The sequence below is a fragment of the Pinus tabuliformis genome, chromosome 2_1, assembly GCF_031772625.1.
Source record: "Pinus tabuliformis cultivar Carrire ecotype Pingquan chromosome 2_1, CPIR1, whole genome shotgun sequence".
NCBI classification, from domain to species: domain Eukaryota; kingdom Viridiplantae; phylum Streptophyta; class Pinopsida; order Pinales; family Pinaceae; genus Pinus; species Pinus tabuliformis.
In genome coordinates, this window is record NC_142299.1 from 988,796,139 (window position 1) to 988,817,157 (window position 21,019).

Here is a 21,019-nt window from a genome sequence, read left to right on the forward strand (position 1 = left end):
CGCAGAGTTCCTTCGGGTACAATGTGGTTGCTTAGTAGTTTCTCTTCTTTACTACTTTTCAAATGTCCACAATTATGAGGCTAATGAGTAGAAGTGATCTTTCTAACAGCCCCAACAACAATGAGATTTTAATCACTGACAACATGTCAACATATATATGTTTAGATGCATACCTCTTCAAACACTTCTCTTTTACCACGGGAGTTTCAATAGCCATTGTTGCACCCTACCACATGGCCAAGTTTCTTGATTTTTCCATTTTCTCAAATTATGTTTTGCTTTCATGAATATAAGGTGGAGAAATAATTTCCACCCCTTTATTAGAAACTATATGGTGAGGGTCATATTGCCACTTTTCTCCTTTCTCAAAATCAAACTCTATCATCATCACTTCCACCTGTGTAAGGGCTTGTCTGTTGTTTACAATAAATGGCCCTGTAGTCTTCTTTATCTTGAAATATACCCTTTTCGTGCAGGAACAAAATGTACTTGGTCAACACTAAGACTCTGTCTTATAAATTAAAGATAAAATATCCTCATAGGCAAAAAGACTGGCCTTGAAATGTACGTTGGGCATGTATTTTTGTGAAGCATGCCAAAACTTCCTTGCTTCACTAAAATGCACACCCGGACTTCATTTATTGGCCAATCTGATTGATTAAAGTTGTAGATTATTTATTTAATTATTTTATAAATTGTATATTGTTATATATTTACTTTTAGCGTAAATATTTATACTTCCGATTTCATACAACATTCTAAGTTTTACTTCGACTTGTCTTATGTGAAAGTTGTACCAAGGAGATCTATCTCTAGGTGTTATCTCTTTATCTATCCCTTGGCAACATTTAAACCTAATTACTATTAAAATAAGGTTATCCAACCTTACTTATAGGGTTTCAACCAAGAAAATATAAGTTTCAACTATTAAAATTCAAGTTTGATTTTTATTAGTCCATCACCTTACTCCCAAACATTCCTGGTGTGCATTTATTTGAGGCACAAAAACCTTGCCTTTTACCCTTTGAAAACCATGTAATTTGGAGTATTTTTTAACAACACAAATATATATGTGAAAAATTAAAAAAAATTGATAGTATTAATGTTACCTATGGGTAAAAAGATACTCTCCAAGTTGAATCATTCAATTTGACCTTGAAATGAGGGTTGGGTGTGCAATTTTGTAAAGTGGGCCAAAATTGCCTTGCTTCACTAAAATGCATGTCCGGGATTCATTTATTGGTCAATATGATTAATTCAAATTGTAGATTGTTTATTTAATGATTTTACACACTTTTGCATTATTATATGTTTACTTATTCTTCATTTCCAAACAAAAAGTAAGAATTAGTCATATTTATCTTTGTTCTCCTTACCTATTTATCTTCAAACCCTAACTAGGCCACTTGCCATAATCTTAAACTTAAAACCCTAAAAAATATGTACAACATAGAAAAACACTAAAATAGACCTTACAAACCCGAGGTGTTATCTCTTTATCTATCCCTTGGCAACATTTAAACCTAATTACTACTAAAATATGGTCATTCAACATTACTTATAGTGTTTTAACCAAGAAACTACATGTTTCAACTATTAAAATTCAAGTTTGATTTTTCTTATTCCATCGCCTTGTTCCCAAACATTCCTTGTGTGCATTTATTTCAGGCACATAAACCCTACATTTTACCCTTTGAAATCCATGCAATTTGGTGTATTTTTAAAAACACAAACATATATGCAAAAAAAAAATTAAAAATGTAATTGTATTAATGTTACATATGATTAACAAAAAAACTTTCCAAGTTGAATCATTCAATTTGGCCTTGAAATGAATGTTGGGAGTGCATTTTTGTGAAGCAGACCAAAATTTCCTTATTTCACTAAAATGCATGCCTGGGAGTCATTTATTAGCCAATCTGATTAATTCAAATTTTAGATTGTTTGTTTAACGATTTAACACACTTTTGCATTATTATATCTTTGCTTAGACTTCATTGCTAAACAAGAAATAAAAACTAGTCATATATGTCTGCATTCTCCTTACTATTTATCTTCAAACCTTAACTAGGCCACTTGACCTTATATTAAAATTAAAACCCTAAAAAATATGTACAATATAGGAAAACCCTAAAATAGACCTTGCAAACCCTAGGTGTTATCTCTTTATCTATCCTTTGGCAACATTTAAACCTAGTTACTCCTAAAATAAATTCATTGAGCCTTTACTTATAGTGTTTCAACCAAGAAACTACAAGTTTCAACTATTAAAATTCAAGTTTGATTTTTCCTAGTCCATCACCTTGTTCCCAAACATTCTTGGTGTGCATTTATGCACAAAAGCCTTTGCTTTTACCATCTTAAATCCATGCAATTTGGAGTATTTTTAAAAAAAGAAAACACATATGCAAAACATTAAAAATATTTAATTGTATTAATGTTATATATGAGTAACCCGGATGCGGGTGACACGAATACGCATTAATGGTTGATCAACAGAATGGCGGTGATGGGAAGGGCCACTTGTCCAATGGCGCCCTCCCCCATATCACCTTGAGATGCCCTCATAACTATCTGCAGGTAGCTTTCAATACAGGGTTTGTTTGGAAAAAAGCTAGTAAGTGTTGGAATACGGAGATACCTCGCTTCAGTTCTTTCCCGTCTCCTTTGCTCTGCAGCATCTGTGCCCCAGGCCTTTGAGCCCTGCCTCCACACTGCTATAGGTCGGCGATGCTGGATTGTGTGCTGTGAAGATTTTGATAACAGCTATCACCATTCGCATTCGGCTCTCTGCTTTTTATTCTCTGCACAAACTAGCCCCATTTCGCCTCTCATGCCCTCTGCTATTACTCCCTTTGTCTTCGTCCCTCTGGTCTCTACCCCGTTTGAGCGCCCAACCAGCAAATTCATAATGGTTAGGCACCGCATGCATAGTCACAAGGGAGGAACCAGGGGAGGAAGCTCTTGTCCTTCAGTAGAGCGCTCCACCTCCTCTCCTTCCCCTGAAGTTTTTCATCCTCAAGCTCTCGGAGAAAGTAGACATCCCAATTCCAAGCGTGGAAGAGGTCAGGCTCGCTCTTCCGGAGTTGTCTTTGATGAATTCACTGTCCATTCTGACAACTCTCCTCCGCCCCTTCATCCCGCTCCTCACTCTATTCACTTTAGGTCCTGTAGCTCCCTGAATAGACCCGTCATTAAAGCTTCTATCTCCATCCCTTCTCTGAAGAAATCGCTCACTCAGCCTCTCAAGTTGATATCTCCACCTCGCCGCAGGAAGGTGCTCTCAGATGCAACAACTGCAGGGATTTTGGTAACAATGTGATGGTTGACAGTCTCCTCACCACCCCTGGTCCGAACATGGGTGGAACTCTGCATGGTGAAGGGGGCTGCTCGGCTGCCACGCGCCCCTTTAGTGGTTCGCGTCACTACGGTTCTGCTATCCAGGATGCTTCAGGCGACAGGAGCGAGCCTCACGGTGGTGGTGGAGGGCTACACGGCAGTGCTTCCATGGATGTGGTGGATGACTGGGCTTGCCCAATCATCGAGGAACCCATCCCCGATGACGACAGCTAAGCTTACGTGGCTTCCGGGCAGTCGAAGGTGGCAGACAGAGTTTCGGCAGAGGCAGACTGAGGTTCGTTCTTGGCCGGCTATGGCTGCCTTGGTGACTTATATCTGATTCTTTTTGGATTTTGATAATCTTAAGATGGATGCTAGTCTCCTTTCTAGACCAAATGTCAGGGTTGTTTTGTCTTACTATGTTTTTTTTTGTGGGGTTTGGTCTCAAAACTGCTATCATTTTCAAAGGCTATGGGCTTGCTCGACTGGTTTCCCCAATGTTGGGGCAGTCTATTTTTTGATGTAACCATGATAAACTGGCTCGAGTCTCTGTCCTATTTGTATATTTTTTGTACATATTAATAGATTACTTTTACTTAGAAAAAAAAATGTTATATATGAGTAAAAAAAATTCTCCAAGTTGAATCAGTTAATTTGGCCTTGAAATGAAGGTTGCGCATACATTTTTGTGGAGCAGGCTAAAATTGTCTTACTTCACTAAAATGCATGCACAGAGTTCGTTTATTGGCCAATACTATAGCATTCGTAAGTTTTCCTTCAACTTGCCTTATGTGAAAGTTGTGTATAAGTGGGAAACATATTTATGTAGGATATTTGTCAGACATGATGCATGGTTATATCTTAAGGTTACGAATTGTCCAATCATGTCCCATTTCAAATTTTATTACCAATAGTGTAATTGTTTTGTCCTAGGAGTGCATACTTGTTCCAACTATGGTCATGGTGAAATATGATCAATTGTTATTCAGACGGACTTGGATTTCAGTGTATAAGGTCTCCTTTATGAAAATAACTATGTTATGTTGCATAAAAAAAATTATATTTAAGTTGGAATGATCACTATCACACAATAAATTAAGTACAAGTCCTGGTGTGAATTTATTTTAGGCACACAAACCTTGACTTTAACCCTACAAAATTGATCCAATCTGGCATATTCGTGCACAACAAAAAAAATATATGTGAAAAATTAATGTTACTTATGAGTAAAAAATACTCTCATAGTTGAATAATTCAATTTGGCCTTGAAATGAAGGTTGGATGTGCATTTTTATGAAACATGCCAAAATTTCCTTGCTTCACTAAAATGCATGCCCAGACTTCATTTATTGGCCAGTCTGATTAAAATTGTAGATTGTTTATTTAATTATTTTACACACTTTTTTAATTATTATATGTTTACATTGACCCTTAAATAGTTTTTCTTCAGATTTCCTACAACATTTCAAGTTTTGCTTCAACTTGCATTATGTGAAAGTTGTGCATAAGTTTTTCTTCAATTTGTCGTTGAGCAAAACAATTGTCCTTTTAATTCAGAGTAACAGTTCCAACTCTTCACATTAATTGTCAGTCTAGGTAAGTTTTGTTATTGCAAGGCTATTACACAAAATATATGCAAAGGAAAATGATGACTAGTGCTAATGAATGTCAAACTCAATCGTTGTAATCACACTCTCAACAATTCAATGCTCTAGTTGTTACACTCTCAAACCTTGTTCACACTCTCAAGAAATAAACACACAATACAGAATAAAACCAATATGTCACATTGTCACTCTTATTCAAGAAAGGAGCACTCCTGGAAACCATTCTCTCAACAAATGTTGAAACACACATTCAAATGGTATGTACACACCATCAAACTATAATGGGAATTAAATAATAATCACACAAACAAAGGGACTGGTCCAAAACCTATGTTGTTACACAGTACAAAGGTTAGGATTTTGCAATCATTAAATCGTCAAAAAGACAAATAATAACAATTATAAACAATCACACATGAATTATAATTGAGAGGAAATAAATAAAACAGCTACAATACCTTCTTAACTGGTGATCCCTACTAAAGAGGGTCCTTCCTTTCTAGCAGGGGTTGGTACATTACACAACACACAAGCTAGTCAACAAAAAGGTATGGTGCCATTCCACGATTTACTAACGTTTATTAGAATTTTTGCATGTTTTACATCATTGGAATGACATCTTAGTTGTAACTTAATTGAAATTGTATTATGGTATATATGTGCACTTTTATATGACGTAATATGATTATGGTTCCATTTCACATGTTGTAATATTAGAAATATACCAGAAATATTAAATATTGCATGCAATAAATAATAACGTTTCATTTTGAATGTATTTTTTTGTAGAACACGGGTCTTCCAAAAGATCGAGTTGATCTTGAAATTGATCCATATTATGTTGGGTCTAGTTCAGACATTTGAGACAATGACAATAAGGTAGAATATGGAGAGGACACTGAGGGAAACAATGACAATGATGGAAATGATGATGATCATGATAGACATGATGATGATGATGATGAACAATCTACTTGTAGTAGCCAATGACATAGATCATATAGACTCCATTTGGATCATTGTTAATAAATTGTTATGATGTCTCTTTTCATGTTTATTATCATATGTATCATTTTCACCTACAATACCATATTGAGTTGTATCTTTTTAACATGTATCATTTTGATTTATATCATTTGGACATATATTATCTCAGCCTGAATTATGTGTAGTTGGTCATAGACCAACAACTTTGTTTATTAATAATATAAAAATACAGGTTATAGTTTGAAAAAAAAATTATCTTGTTATTTTATTTCAATGTTGTGGTGTGGTCTGTAACCATAAAAAACCTCAAAAAACTATACTCTAGAAATATCTATGATGTGAAACAAAGTCACTGATCAAACAAGAACTATTACCTCAAAACGAGAACTCTGGCCAAGAAAACAAGAAAAAACAGTATGAAAACGAAAAGCATTGATGCTGGAATAAAAAAAATTTAAGGGTAAATTTTCAACATTTTTTAAAAATGGAAGTAAAAGCTAATTTTTTTGTGCAAAAAATACCCTGAAAATGAAAAGTGTTAATGCTGGAATAACGTCCTTTTTTTTCGAAGTAAATTTTCAACATTTTTTAATAATAATGTTAAAGATAAAATATCATGACTCTGAAAAACCTTAAAATTCCAACAATATGCATGACATTAGAGATAAAATATCATGTCTCTGAAAAGTCTTAAAATTCTAACGATTTTCAGAAATGGCATTAAAGATAAAATATCATGTGTCTGAAAAGCCTTAAAATTCCAACGATTTTCAGGTATGGCATTAAAGATAAAATACCACATTTATGAAAAGCCTTAAAATTCCAATAATTTTTAGCCATGGTGTTAAAAAAAACACTTATAACTATTTTCAACCATAGCATTAAAGATAAAATATCATGACTTAGAAAAAACTTAAAATTTTGACAATTTTTCAATCATGGAATTAAAAACAAAGATCATGACTACAAAAAACCTTAAGTTTTCAACATATTTCAACCATGACATTATGGAAAAAATTTATTTATTAAAAAACTTTAAAAATGAACACCTAAGTGAAAGACTCATTATACCAAGGGTAAATGCTTTTTTAAATATAAAAAGTATAACTATTTTAAAATCTTAGCCTAAGACAATTTGACACATTGCAACAAAAAATTAAAAATCAACCATCAAATTGACATGCGGTATAGGCGAACTCGACCCATTATAATGAAAACTTAAAGACCAACGATTAAATTAACACATTGTGGGGGCGGAATCGGTCCATTATAATGAAAACTCTAAAATCAACTATCAAATTGACACATAATACGATCAGGTTGCTAGTCGATGATCGGCACGGACCCTGCAAAGAAAAAAAAAAGTAAAACAAGATATATATATATATATATATATATATATATATATATATGAAAAATACAAAAGAAAACAAAAATGAAAGCATTGAAAAAACAAAAACAAGAAAAACACAAAAAGTTAAAAAAAAATAACAAGTAAATAAAAATATTAAAAAAAAAAAAAAACATGACAAAAAAATACAATATAAAGAAATATATATATATATATATATATATATGTGTGTGTGTGTGTGTGTGTGTGTGTGTGTGTGTATGTATGTAAAAAAACAAAATTAACTTATAAAAGATAAAAATTTAAACAAAAAAGTAAAAGACAAAAACAAAAAATAAATATAAATATAAATAAATAAAAGAAAAAATTTCAAAAAAACACCATTCCTTTAAAAAAAAACAAAAAAACAAAAAATATTATTGATGGGATAATTAAAAAAAACCAAGATAAAAAACAATAAAAAAACTTTAAAAGAAAAAATTAAAATTAAAAACATTTAAAAAAAAATTGAAGCCTTGCGTGCCTTGGGCGGGCCACATTGATTCCGGGAATCGACCTGGCTCGCCCAAGCCCACGAGGCCTAAGGACTAGGTGGGCGGGGCGTGTAGTCATAATCAACTTGCCTGCCCCAGGGCTGTGGGGCTTGGGGCCTAGGCAGGCCCCAGGCGCAGGATGCCCATCCTGCCCAAGCCCCAGACCCCGCAGCCCTGTGGCAAGCAAGTCGATGCTGGTAGCACACCTCACTCAACCAGGCCCCGTAGGCCTTGTGTGGGCTAGGCTAGAATCGACTTAGCCCACCCAGGGCCCAAGGGACTCGGGCCTAGGCAGGTCGGTTGATTTTTAATTTTTTTTTTTAAATGTTTTTTTTAGTTATTATTTTTTATTTTATTTTTTTATGATTTTTTCAATGGTTTTTAATTTGGTTTTTTGAATGATTTTTATTTCTTTATTCTTATTTCAATGTTTTTTTTCATTTTTGTTTTTTAATTTCTTTAAAAAAATGTTTTATTTTTTATTTTTTTTGTAAGTCGAAATTTCTATTAATCAGGAAGTGTATACATGGATATCAAAAAGCATGTGGTCTCACCTCGACCAAGTTTTTTGACCAATGCGATGACCATACAACATACAAAAGGCAAAATTTTCAGCTTAGAAGCCTAAAATTCTAGAAAACTAACAAAACAAGAAACACACCAGTGAACATAATCAGTCGTCGGATGTAATTGAAGCGAGGTTGTCCGGACTAGTACCTGGGGGAGGTGGCGAATGATACATGCAACTAACGTGGTGCTTAAAGTGAGCGAGCTAGGTTTCAAGTTTTTTAACCTTTTCAGTTAGCAAATTTTGGTCATGCTAGACTACGACCACCCTCTCACGACCATGGCACTCGAAGTATTGGAATTGCTCGAATTTTTCCATGACACCCTTATGCTCCTTCTTGCGAGCTTGATCATGGGCATCCAAATGAGCAGAGACAGATTGGAGTAGTTCAAGAATTGCCAAGAAGGGACCTAACCTCCTGGAAGACGTCTCACCCGTGAATCTAGAATGACCTTGATTGGACGCACCTTGCGTTGCTGAGCCACGAAGATGACCTTGGCCACAACCACCCGCAACTGCATCACAACAGATTTGCAAGACAATTTAACGGAGGTAGCCTGCCTTGGAAGTAATTGACGAGCTATGACCCCCACGACTAGAGCCTCTCGCTCCCTGCTTGGAGCTTCCCTCCCAAACAAAAAAAGTATCACCCTGAGACCCAGCGGGGGGTAGTACCTCCCGGCTTCGCCGAAGCAAGTATGCGTGAGGAGTGGGGACAAGGTTTCATAATGGAGTGAAAAAGGGATCTACAGAACCAGAGAAGAGGAACTTCCCCCAAAATAGCACCTATCATCTAGAACCAACCAAGACCGACCGTAGGCCAGAGAGAGAAGGAGAACCAACGCCAAGAGCCTTGCCACCTTAAATTTTCCACCTGAGAATAGCCAAACCAAGCCAAAGAGGATAGAAACCTGAGGGGAGAGAGTTGTGTAGAAAGAAACAGGCACCCGAGACAAAGTTTAAAGGCAATAAAAAGCCAACACCCAAGAAGAAGAACAACAACAAGGGGTGAGTTAAGACTAGAATCCCCAGTAAGTAGGAGCCAGAATGCGAGAAATCCCAGAGACCATCGGCACCCTAGACCCAAAGTCACCACCCCAAGAACAACAGCGCCACCTTCATGCGCAAAATTTTGAAGGCAAGGATTATAGATTCGGCACCAATCGTTCCAGAAACATCCCCTAAATGGCCAAGGCAGAGAACCATGGGAGCAGAGGGAAATTAAGGTAGGAGATGACCAAAACCAACAAATAGCGTCTGCCATAGAGGCCCGAAGTAGGAAGTTTCTCGGGTAGTTGCAAAGCGCAAGAGTGCGATGTTTAGGGCGTGCCTGTGATTGACTAAATAGACCACCACCTTGGAGTAGATGCAAAAGAGGATGCTAGTAGGGAGAGATGCGCAAAACAAAAAAAATTGTTTGACAACTGTAGGGAATTTCCATCAATGGGATATAGCCAGAGGAGGAACAACGCCATTGCACTGAAACAAATACAGAACAGAGGGAATGAACTATTTACAAAAGCAAACTTAAGTGAATTTACTATGGTGTGGTGGAGGGGTTGCTGCCCTGCCCTCCCCCACCTTAAACACTTAACACTTGGCATTTGTCATGTGACGGGTCACTGCCCAGGTCCAACACCCCCATCAGGGATTTTTTATTTTTTATTATTATTATTTAATATTTTATTTTGTTTTCAATGTGTTTTTTTCATTTAATTATATTTTTTTTTTTTTACTTTTTATGTTTCTTATTTTTATTTGTAAGAATTTTTTAGTTTATTTTTTATTTCACAATTTTTTTTTGTTTGTATGTTTTATTTTTTTTAACATTTTTTTTTGTTATTTTTACTTTAAATATTATCTAAATCATTTTCTTTTGGGAAAATATCATCACCTTCGAATATAAAATTCTTAAATATTTAATAAAATTTGTTATTTTTCAATCTTTTCTTATTCAATTTTTTCATAAAAATATTTTATTTAAATGTCGTTTTTAGTGAAACGGTCTTGAAATACATATTTTTTTAATTATTTTTATATGAAAAATGTGCATTTTTTGTGGAGTGTTTAAAACTGTTATTTTTTAGGGACAATTATTTTATGTGTACTAAAATATTAATTTACTATATATAAATATATAAATAAAAAATTCTAACCTCAAAATGTTAATGTTATTATTTTGTTTAACTTTGCAACATAAATTAAAAAGTTCATTATAAAAAAACATTGCAAATAAAAACAAATGTTTGGAAAACACTTTAAAAATAAACATCTTAGGATGAAAAACAAGAAGAAGAACCAAAGAACTTGAAAATTGGTTAAATAATCAACATTTTAAAAAAATATGTGCATACTTAGGACATACGAATATTTAAAGTGTCAAAAATGTCTTTAAATAAAAAATTGATGTTTTTCAAATTCTGTATGAAAATCACCAACATTTAAAAAAATGTATTCACACTTAATACATTAGAAAATTTAAAGTGTCAAAAATAAGCCCTATAAAAAAGGGGTTGATGTTGCATCAACAATTTTCAAAATTAGCATGAAAATCACTAAAATTTTAAAAAAAATGTTCATACTTGATGCATAATAAAAATTAAAGTGTCAAAATATGCTCCAATAAAAAATGTGTATTTTGAATCAACACTTTTCAAAATCGGATGATTTTTTTGCCAGCTGATAAAAAAAGGGTAATCGGTAAAGTTCTTGCTTGATTAGTAACTATGTTGTGAATTTGGGCATGCATTATGTGTAGCTAGTCATGACTAACAATTTTTTTTATTAATAATATTAAAAAAAACAGGAAGCAAAACTTCCAACTAAAAGGAAGAAAACCATGAGGCTAACAGGGAAACAATCCTGAGAGCAAAAAGGAAGCAACAATGGAAGCCAAACAAGATGCACACCAAAAGCAATCTTGGAAGCAAAACTTGGCATTACCTGAGAAGCAAAAAAAGAAGAAATTTCGGTAGCAAACCAAGAAGTAATAATGGAAGTAATACTAGCAGCCAAACTTGGCGTTAACTGAGAAGAAAAAATATAAGCAATTCAAGTAGCAAACAAAAAAGTAATTATGGAAGCAAAACTTAACGTTACCTGAGAAGCAAAAACAGAAGCAATTCAAGTAGCAAACAAAGAAGTGATAATGGAAGTAATATTAGAATCCAAAATTAGTGTTCCCGAAGAAGCAAACAAATAAGTCATTTAGATAGCAAACCAAGGAGAAATAATGGAAGCAATATTAGAAGCAAAAAGAGACATTAGAATGGAAGCCATAGTAGAAGCTAAAGAATATTCCATAATGGAAGCAAAGATAGATGCAACAAGCGGCACCATTTGGGAAGCAAAAATTGACGTTATGATGGAAGCATAACTTGGCGTTAATTAGGAATCCAAAAAAGAGGCTATTTTCAATGCCATACTAGAAGCAAAATAGGAAGCACAAATGGGAGCAAAACTAGAAGTACAAATGGGCGCAATAGTGGAATAAAGAATGGAAGAACTAGTTTCTGTCGCTATTCTAGGCTTAAATTAAGACGCCCATATGTACATGTCATTTTTCCCTGGATTTTGCAATGTTACATGAAGCCAATTCGCACACTCAAAAACACTGGATTATGGTGCTATTTGCGGCGCTAATGGTCTGTTTTGTTGTAGTGAAGGAAAACTTATTAGCAAAAAATCCTCAACACGCAATGCAAGGATACAAAGGAAGCGTGGGATTACTTTTTAAGTAAATAGACATGGCTTCTGATTATTCCCTCGCCTTCCAACTATAGGTTGGGACGACATGGGGGAGCCGGGGCGGGGGGTTATAACGATGCGTTAGAAAGAAATAAAGAAAAGGAAAAGAAAAGAAGTAAAGCTGGAGAAGAATAAAACATAATTATAAATAGAAAATATGGAAGAAAGGAGGTTGTCTGCCAAGAAATAACAAGAAGGAAGTAGTTGATTGAAGAATACTTGAAAATATATGCAGTCAACTGAAATTCAGAAAATAGCACGAGACAATAAACAAAAACTATGTGAGGCGATAAGAGAAGAATACCAGAGTAAGAAACTACAAACATGAGAGCATGAAAGCGAAGATCCATGGAACTCCTCAAATGAGTTGAGAGGTGTAGCATCATCCATTCCGATAGAGAATAATGGTCTACAAATAATTCCTAGAAGGCAAGTAGACTAGATGGAATTTGATGACACTAGACCTGCAATACCTCAAATGTCGACTATATCAATATCAAGTCCTGTTGTTAAAAAAGTCCTTCAACAAACATCACATATTTATTCAAGAATACTTGTTGTTTGGCCTAAGGAGTGTGAACAAAGAAACTAGCCAGAAATTGAAAATATTGTTGAGAATCAAACAAACAATGAGAAAAAAGTAGATGAATAATTACTTGTCCAGCCTAAAAACATAATTATCGTACCCCCCTGTCGCAATTAGTATTCGTCGAATAAGTCAAAAGTATAAATCTGGTTGATTAAGAGTTGCAAATTGAAGTAAGTCAGTTACCAAGTATATAGATAGATTGTGCTAAACCGATGAGTCATTTCTTGAAGACACCATCGAGAAGAAAGAAATTAACATGCTTTTGAGAAATTGACCAGTCGTTGATCCTATTGACACCGACCAGTCAAGTAATCTTGGAATATTTGCAACACTAAAGCCTCCAAAAAATAAAATGGGATTAAATCGCATACCCCTCTATGAGGGAGATGAAGATCCTAAGAAGCATTAGTTGTTCTGCGATAAGTTTTTGTCTATGAATGATATCACTGATGAAGACAAACAAATGGCACAATTCGTAACAACCTTGAGGAAACATGCATTAACATGGTTTATGAATCTTACTGAAAATCAACCAAAATTAAAAGATGAAATCAAAACCAGTTTTCTTACTTTCTTCAAGGCCCAAGATGTAAAACACTTGGCAGCACAAAATTTAAAGGAAATCAAGCAACAACCCAATGAAACAGTGTGCAAATATGATAAAAGATTTAAATATTTATTGATTCAAATCCCATATATCATCGACGAAAATTTATTAGTTCAGTGGTATGTGGTTGGTCTCCTCCAAAAGATCCATGGGCCATTAACAATGCATGAAGTCAAAACTTCTGAAGAAGCTCTCAAGATGGCCAAATGAATCAAAACTGACGACGAAGGTCATTCAACTATCTCATCGACTGATAATAAGCTTGAAGATAAAATTGAGCAATTACAAAATTCTTTGATGGCATTAACATTTTAGAGGAACAATCCATGGTGCACTAACTATCGAACTAAAGGATGCACCAAGGATAATTGTAAATGTTTCGTTTACTTTGATCAAGATATATGATGAGTACAATCTAACATATACAATGACATATGCCAAATAGCATCAAATCATACTACCAAAGATTTTCAATACAGTGTTTCCAACTCTAAACCAAAATGGTGTGCCATCTATGAATATAATAGCCATTCAACACAAAAAAGCCAGCTCAATGGGAAAAATAAGTTGAATTATCATGCCATCTATCATGATTCTTCTATAGTAACATGTTATGTGTCCATAATTGTGACATTTATGGCATTCTATATTGTTCGTGAACAATGGGACAAATGATTCATAACTTTTTTTGGAGCCAATAGGTCCTCTAGTTTTATGGCTTGTAAGCAGATTTCTAGAGGAATGATATAGATTTCTTTTGCTATAAATACTCTTGGTATCGTCCCTACAATATTTTTCCTTATGCCCGAAATTAGTACATGAAAAACGATGTCCAAGGAATATGGTCTGTTACCTAGATGAGAAAACTTCCCTTGATCTTTTATTTGGAGGAGGTTCAATCCTTTGTTGATTCTTGTTGTTACTTGCATAGAGAGAAGATTCCTTGAGTTCATTAGCATAACTAAATTTAGGAAAGGTAGCACTTCCAACAATCTTATGGATTTCATTGTGATTTGGCTTTTGGAGAACGATGACATTGCTTTTAGGTTTTTTCTTCTAATTTAGCCTTTAAAGGTTTATGCATATAACCAAGTTCCCTTTTGTCAAATGGTGATCTCTAATGACTGAAAATTTCATCCAATGATTAAGAATTCTTTAGACTCTTGCATAGCTTTTCAACTTCATTTCTCAATAAGAGAATATCTTCTTCAAACTTCTCACAATCTCTTTCTTTCTTCATCAATTGGATCGTCATTAGTTCTTTTGTTTTCTTTGATTCTTATAACATAGTTGTCAGGGAGATGACTTCTTCTTCATGTCTCCTTTCTTGTTAACCAAATTTCGCATCAAGCTTGTTAAAATTATTAGACCTTTCCTTAAGATGGTTTGTTAGAATGTATTTTCTCTAATTTCTACGTATTCTAAATGGAGTCTTATGAAAGAAACTTCTTCCTTTGTACCATCAACATCATGCATCGGATTTTATTGTTCTTTATTTTTTTCCTCAATCTATTTATTTATTCTAGAGTAGCCACAAGCACTGCTTTAAGGTCTATTTCAGCCTCTACTTTAAAGTCTTCTTCATCTTCATAGTCTTTCATTCTTTTGGTTCCTTCATCTATCTATCAAAAGCTTTGATTCTTGATCATTTTTTGTTTGTGTTCCACATACTCTAGTGTTATAGACATTTTTGTGCCTTACAGCATTGAGCATGAAATGTCCATAATCTAAGGGATCCAAAGTCCCTAAACATGTTGTTCCTACCCCTAGAGGAACAAGGCTAACTAACCACAGCAATTCACAGAAGTTCTCCACCTGAAACCACTCAAAAACAAGTCAATTCAGGATCATGTCAACTGCTCCACTGAGCATCTGCACTGAATGTCAACTGCTCCACTGTCTACCTGCGTTGAATGTCAACTCCAACAAAGGCTACCTGCGCTGAGCGAGATTGGACAAGTGGCAGGCTCATTCCTCAATGTGTCAATGCTCAGGAAGCTTCCAAAATGACACTTGCCTCAGGGAATTCGACTGGTGATGAGTAAGAGGTTCCAAATCTCCAAGTGGAAGCAAGAACCTCCAAGTGGACTCAAGAACTGAGAGAGGGAGAGGACACTAGTCAGATCTCAAGCTGACTCATCCTCTCTCCAAACATCTATATATGGATCTCTCCTCCATGAGATCTAGAGGCTGGAATTTTGTTATTGCAAAGAATTGCTGTTGGTTTGAGACTAGAACTATTAGGTGCTTAATGCTTTGAAGGGAGTTGAAGAAGGAATTCCATTCTGCTGGGAAGGAGATGCTGGATTGGAGCCCTCTGGGTTGTATCTCTTCCTGAACCTTGTTATCAATCAATAAAGCTATCTTGGTTTTCTCCTATATACTGGTGTATTTGTATGATTGCATTAGTGTATTTGATTTACTTCTAATCCTGAATCATTTGTGAATATGAATATCTGCCTTTTTGTTGTGTTCTTCTCTTGTCGCAAGTAGTTGTTCTCTTGTCACAGGTAGTTGTTCTCTTGTGATCTCGTGGGAATCAAGTAGCTGTTCTCTTGAGCAAGCGAGGAGGCAAGTAGCTGTGAACACCCAAAGAGAAGAGGATCTAGATCGAGGGACAAACGGAAGACAACGGTAAGTCTATCGATCTCCCCTCTTTCACATTTCACAAAGGAAGAAACCAGTATAGTTGTACTCGTTTGTTGCTAAGGCACTGTCACACCTTAGGTGGAAAGGATCGTCCTGCATAGGCATTTTTCCCCACAACAAATTGGCGACTCCACTGGGGACATTTGTTTTAATCATTTTATTTGTGTTTACATCATTGTTTGCTTCATAGACTCAACAGCAACAATCGAACTGCTTCTGCAAAGTAGACTGTTGCTGCCTTGATCCTTCACTGGGTTTTTGTCTATGATCTGAACAATGGACTCACAAATGACTTGATGATCCTTTGTGATAGTCTTTAGTACCCTCTCAAAGCATCCCTTTGATTATACCTTGCTTGTGTTTCTGATTTGGCCTGAAACAGTTGATTTTTGAGCATTTTGTGACCCAGAACCCAGGGGAAACGAGAGTTTCTCCTTCAGCGCAGACACTGTGAAGGAAGTCTGCATTTCAACACAGGTCCCGTGAGGGCTACCTGCGCTGAATGTCAAGTCCTCAGTGTTGAGGTTGCGCTGAACCAGTTTGGCCTTGTGCAGCTGGGGTTCTCTGCTGTCTGTTGCCCTGTTTTGATCTCTGTTTTTGCAGCCTTTAACCAGCATAGGTACCAGTCTGATAACTCCTTTTCTTTGCTTAGATTCTGCCTCCTTTTGTACAAAAAGACTGTGAGTGTTTTTATGTGTTTGTGGCATCATTTACAGTTTTCCTTTGCATGAGTAAAGTAGTCATCCTGTAGCCTTTGATTCAGATCTGATTGATTGTGGTCTTAGAAGAGAGTTCATTGGCTGTTTGCAGATTGATTATACATTTACTTTTGCTTATTGGTTTGAATTTGTCTCTTTTAAGTGTCAAAACAAGTCTTTATTACAAAAATCGTTAAGTAGTGTAATCTCTTCTACCCTCTCTGATTTCGAAAAAGTGAACTTGTTTGTATTGATCATTTAAAAGCAAATTCAAAGTTGTACAAAAAGCTTTCTTTGTAGGCATCAATACTAAGAAAGCGGAAAACAAACACCTGCATTGTGCATTTGCATTTGATAAGTTTGCATGTTGGATTTAGGAAAAGTGCATTAGAGTGTGTTGATTTCTCTTTGAGAAAAGATGGTGTCTTTCTTTTCCCTTAGTAGCTAGGATTTTCAAAGTTGAAAAGATATAAAGCTTGCTTATCATCTTTAGACTGCATTTAGGAATTTGTATCATACATCTCGTGGTGAACCTTGAAAGGCAAACTTTAAAAAGATCAACCTAAAATAAACTGAATGAACCGAACAACGCTTTGTAACATAACACACAACATAGAGGTCTAGGCTAGAGACGTGTTCCGGTGTCGTTAAGCCTAGTGACTGTCAATCTCGTGGAAGGTGGGTGATTCCTCCTGAGGGACGATAGCGCTAGTACGGATTGTGCTCCCACGTACCGTCGCGTATATATTGGGAGACCCCTATAGGCATATATCCTTTATCCTTAGGAAGCCGTGTCGGCCGCCCTACTAATCGCAATGCAGTGAACACAGCATTCACGAAGATCGACTGCCCGTACCCTAAAAAGTATTCTGCGGTTTTGCGAAAAGTTTGGCATACCCTCTGCCTAGAACTCCAGAGCAGTTTCTTTTGGCCTTTTTCAGACTCTATAACAGAAAAAGTCCATCCGAGCATTTGTCACTTTGGGCTCGTTAAAACATCGAAGGAGACTAGAGTCATCTTTAGCTTTTTCTCGACTCTTTAAAAGTGAAAAAGCAAGTTGTGTCTAAAGCGTCGTTAACAATTTATTTTAAACGAAACAATCACCCTTTATTCCCGCATTGATCTTTAGGTTGAAAAGATGGAGCACACCAACCAAGGAATTCCCCTTGGTGGAAATCCTAGTCCCTTCTCCTCTTGGGGAGATGTTGGTGCGCCCCATATGGCCACATTGTCGCTTCCAGGACTGGCAATTGGCCTACCAGTCCGGCTCTTTTCAACCAATGTCGTTCAGAACACCACCATTCCTGAACAGTCGAGTCAACAGTTAGATCAGACAAGAGTTGCCTCCCAGCCTTCTACTTCATCTCCCTCTCCTCCTTCCTCTTCGCTTGATGGAACTGGTAAATCAAAAAACCGAGTTCCTAAGGAGAAGAAGGAGAAAAAGAAGAAAGAGAAGAAGAAGAAGGAGCCTAAGGCGACTGGGGGCAAACAAGTGTCATCTGACAAAAATCCACACACAGCACTCGCAAGGCCTAAATCACCATGCGTCATATGCAAGGGAGACCACTTCCATAGAGATTGTCCCTGTATCCCCCGGATACTAAGAGACTGGTCCGCCCGTTTGCACAATTCGGTAGCATCGACCTCTGATAGCCATGTCGACTGCTCACCGTCAACTAGTGGGAGTGAAGCCCCAGGACAGAGCGGGAAAGCTAAATTTCCCTGCAGACTGTGTGAAGGCGATCACGCCATCCATAGTTGTCCCTTCTTAGACGAGGCAAAAAGAGTTCTAGAAGATCGCCCGATTTTACGAGCGCAACTTCCTCCTGGATATCAAAGACTCCTGCCAAGTCCCTCACTAGTTGAGAACCCGGCTGACCAGCCCAGGTGGTCAGCCGAAGCACCTGTCATTGAAGATGAACTGTCTGAATCCATACCTGACGAAAGTCTAAAGGTTGAAACGGCAGTTGACCCGGTTTTGCCTTCAGAGGATCTATCTTCAAATGACACCATCACAGAGGAGAATAAAGACGACACCGTCCAGATTCTCTTCATCAGCATTGACTCTGATGATCAAGGGGGCAATGCCACCATTCCTTTATCGCAGGAAGGAAGTTCATCAGAGCGCTATCCGGCCGTTTATTCGGTCCCACCACCAAGCAACCTGGTTGTGTCCTTTGATTGGAACCAACTAGGCAGACCCCGGTTGCCAGCAAGCATACCATTCAAAATTATTGTCCAAATATACAGAATGGTAATCGCTGGCACTATCATTGATGAAGGGGCATCTGTGAGTATCCTTTCCTCTATTGCTTGGAAAGCGCTTGGTTCGCCAGCGCTTTGCCTGAAATGAGAAATCTATCAGGCTTTGATAAAGGAACCAGTCGACCTTTAGGGATCCTCCCCAATGTGCCTATAACATTGAAAGGGAAGACCGTTCAAATGAACGTGATGGTCGTTCAAGGACCCTTGGATTATAACCTACTCCTTGGACGAGACTATATATATTGCATGGGAGCTATAGTCTCCTCACTCTTTAGAGTAATGTGTTTTCCGCATGAAGGAAGAGTGGTCAAGCTCGTGGACCAACTTTCGTTCCCCGGATCACGCATCGCAAATAGTCATATACCATCCCTAAATGGTCTATTCACGCAAGAAGTGTCTCAACCCACGGTCTGTCCTCCTGATGAGCGCGAGTAATCCGGGAGGATATGACTGGAACCCAGGAGGCATGCATCCTGGCCTGCTTCGGCTGGGAAACTTTGGGTATAGGGTAGGTTTCCGCGGGAGAATATGACTAGTCCATACCCCGTCCGTGGTTGGAAGAGGGGTTGTTCTAGAATAAGATTCTCTTGTCAAAGTTATGTGAGAGGGCGGGGCTCGTCACTCACCTTTGTCTATTTCGGTAGACATTGCTGAGGAAGTGTTTTGTTTGAAAGATTAACGAGACAATCTTTGGGTAACCTGAAAGAGGTAGGCCTCTCCCGGTGAAACGAAAGTTTCGACGGAATTGAAGTAGAGGTAACCTTGAAATCGTACTTTATACCTGGGGGCATGCAAACCTTTTGGAGTGCAAGCAAAGAGAGGTTATTTATCTGTTTTTTGGGTTAACCGTTTCCTAACTTGCATAAAGAGAGGATGGGGAGCAAAGCTTAGTGAGATGAAGCTCCATAAAAAATAGAATCTTGATGAGACACTCTTATCATATGACTGGGTATCCGAGCAGTTTTAGCATAAAGTTCATGCTCGTTAAAAAATAAACGCAAGATCCGAGCAGTTTTAGCACATAGTTCATGCTCATTAAAAAATAAACATAAGATCGAGCAGTTTTAACGCAGAATTTATGCTCGTTAAAAAATAGAAAAGCGATATCGAGCAGTTTTAACGCGGAATTTATGCTCGTTAAAAAAAATAGAAAAGCGATTGTGAGCAAGCTTTCCCCTAGAGTTCAAGCTCATCCAGAAAAAATGAACCGGTAAATAACCATTGTGTATGTAACCTTATCTGCCATAAAAGCCTTGGTCGTGTTTGCACCGTCACCTCCACTTTTCATTTGGCCGATCGTTCACCTCCATATGATTGTTTACCCATTTTGAGGAACAGCTGCGAAGAGTGATTTCATCTAGCCATCCTTATGACACTGCCGTGATTGGAAAATTCCAACCTGTACCTGGAATCAGCTGCTATCCCTGTTTATCACTCGTTCCTCAAAAGACGAGTCTTCTTTAAGCTCTTTTCAACTGACTCGTAAAATATGAAAAGATTGCCGAGTTTTGGCCTTCCAGCTCGTTAAAGCGACCGGAAGAGCTATCCCTCCTCTAGATTTTAATCTTTTTGGACCTGAGGGATTATTGCACAAAAAGATCGAGCGCTTGTTTTGTTCGGCTCGTTAAAACTATCGAAAACTCATCCCTTCTGTATTGTTTTATACTTTTTCAGACTTAAGGGATTAGATGACGAAAAAGGAATTTTGGAGTTGACTTTATGTATCTTTTCAGACTCTCTAAAAATGAAAAGAACCGAGTTATCATTGTCGTTAGACTCGTTAAAATCATTAAATAGCGACAAACTTGTCTTTAGACGAGAACGAGTTCCCCTATCGCTAGGCTCGCTAAAACATAGCGATGGGCTTGCCCGAAGGGCAGGTTATAGAACAAGCATATGTTATCCTCCTCAAGCTTGACAAAAATAAAGAGGTACCGGTCAGCAATGACTGGGGAAAAATTGGGAGAAACTCAAGAAAACTTTGATGGTAGCAAGTCGCTCTTGAACATGACACTTTTCCTCCGTACCACAATCGGGTTGGGTTGTTTCATTCACCGGTCACATCACCATGGTCTCGCC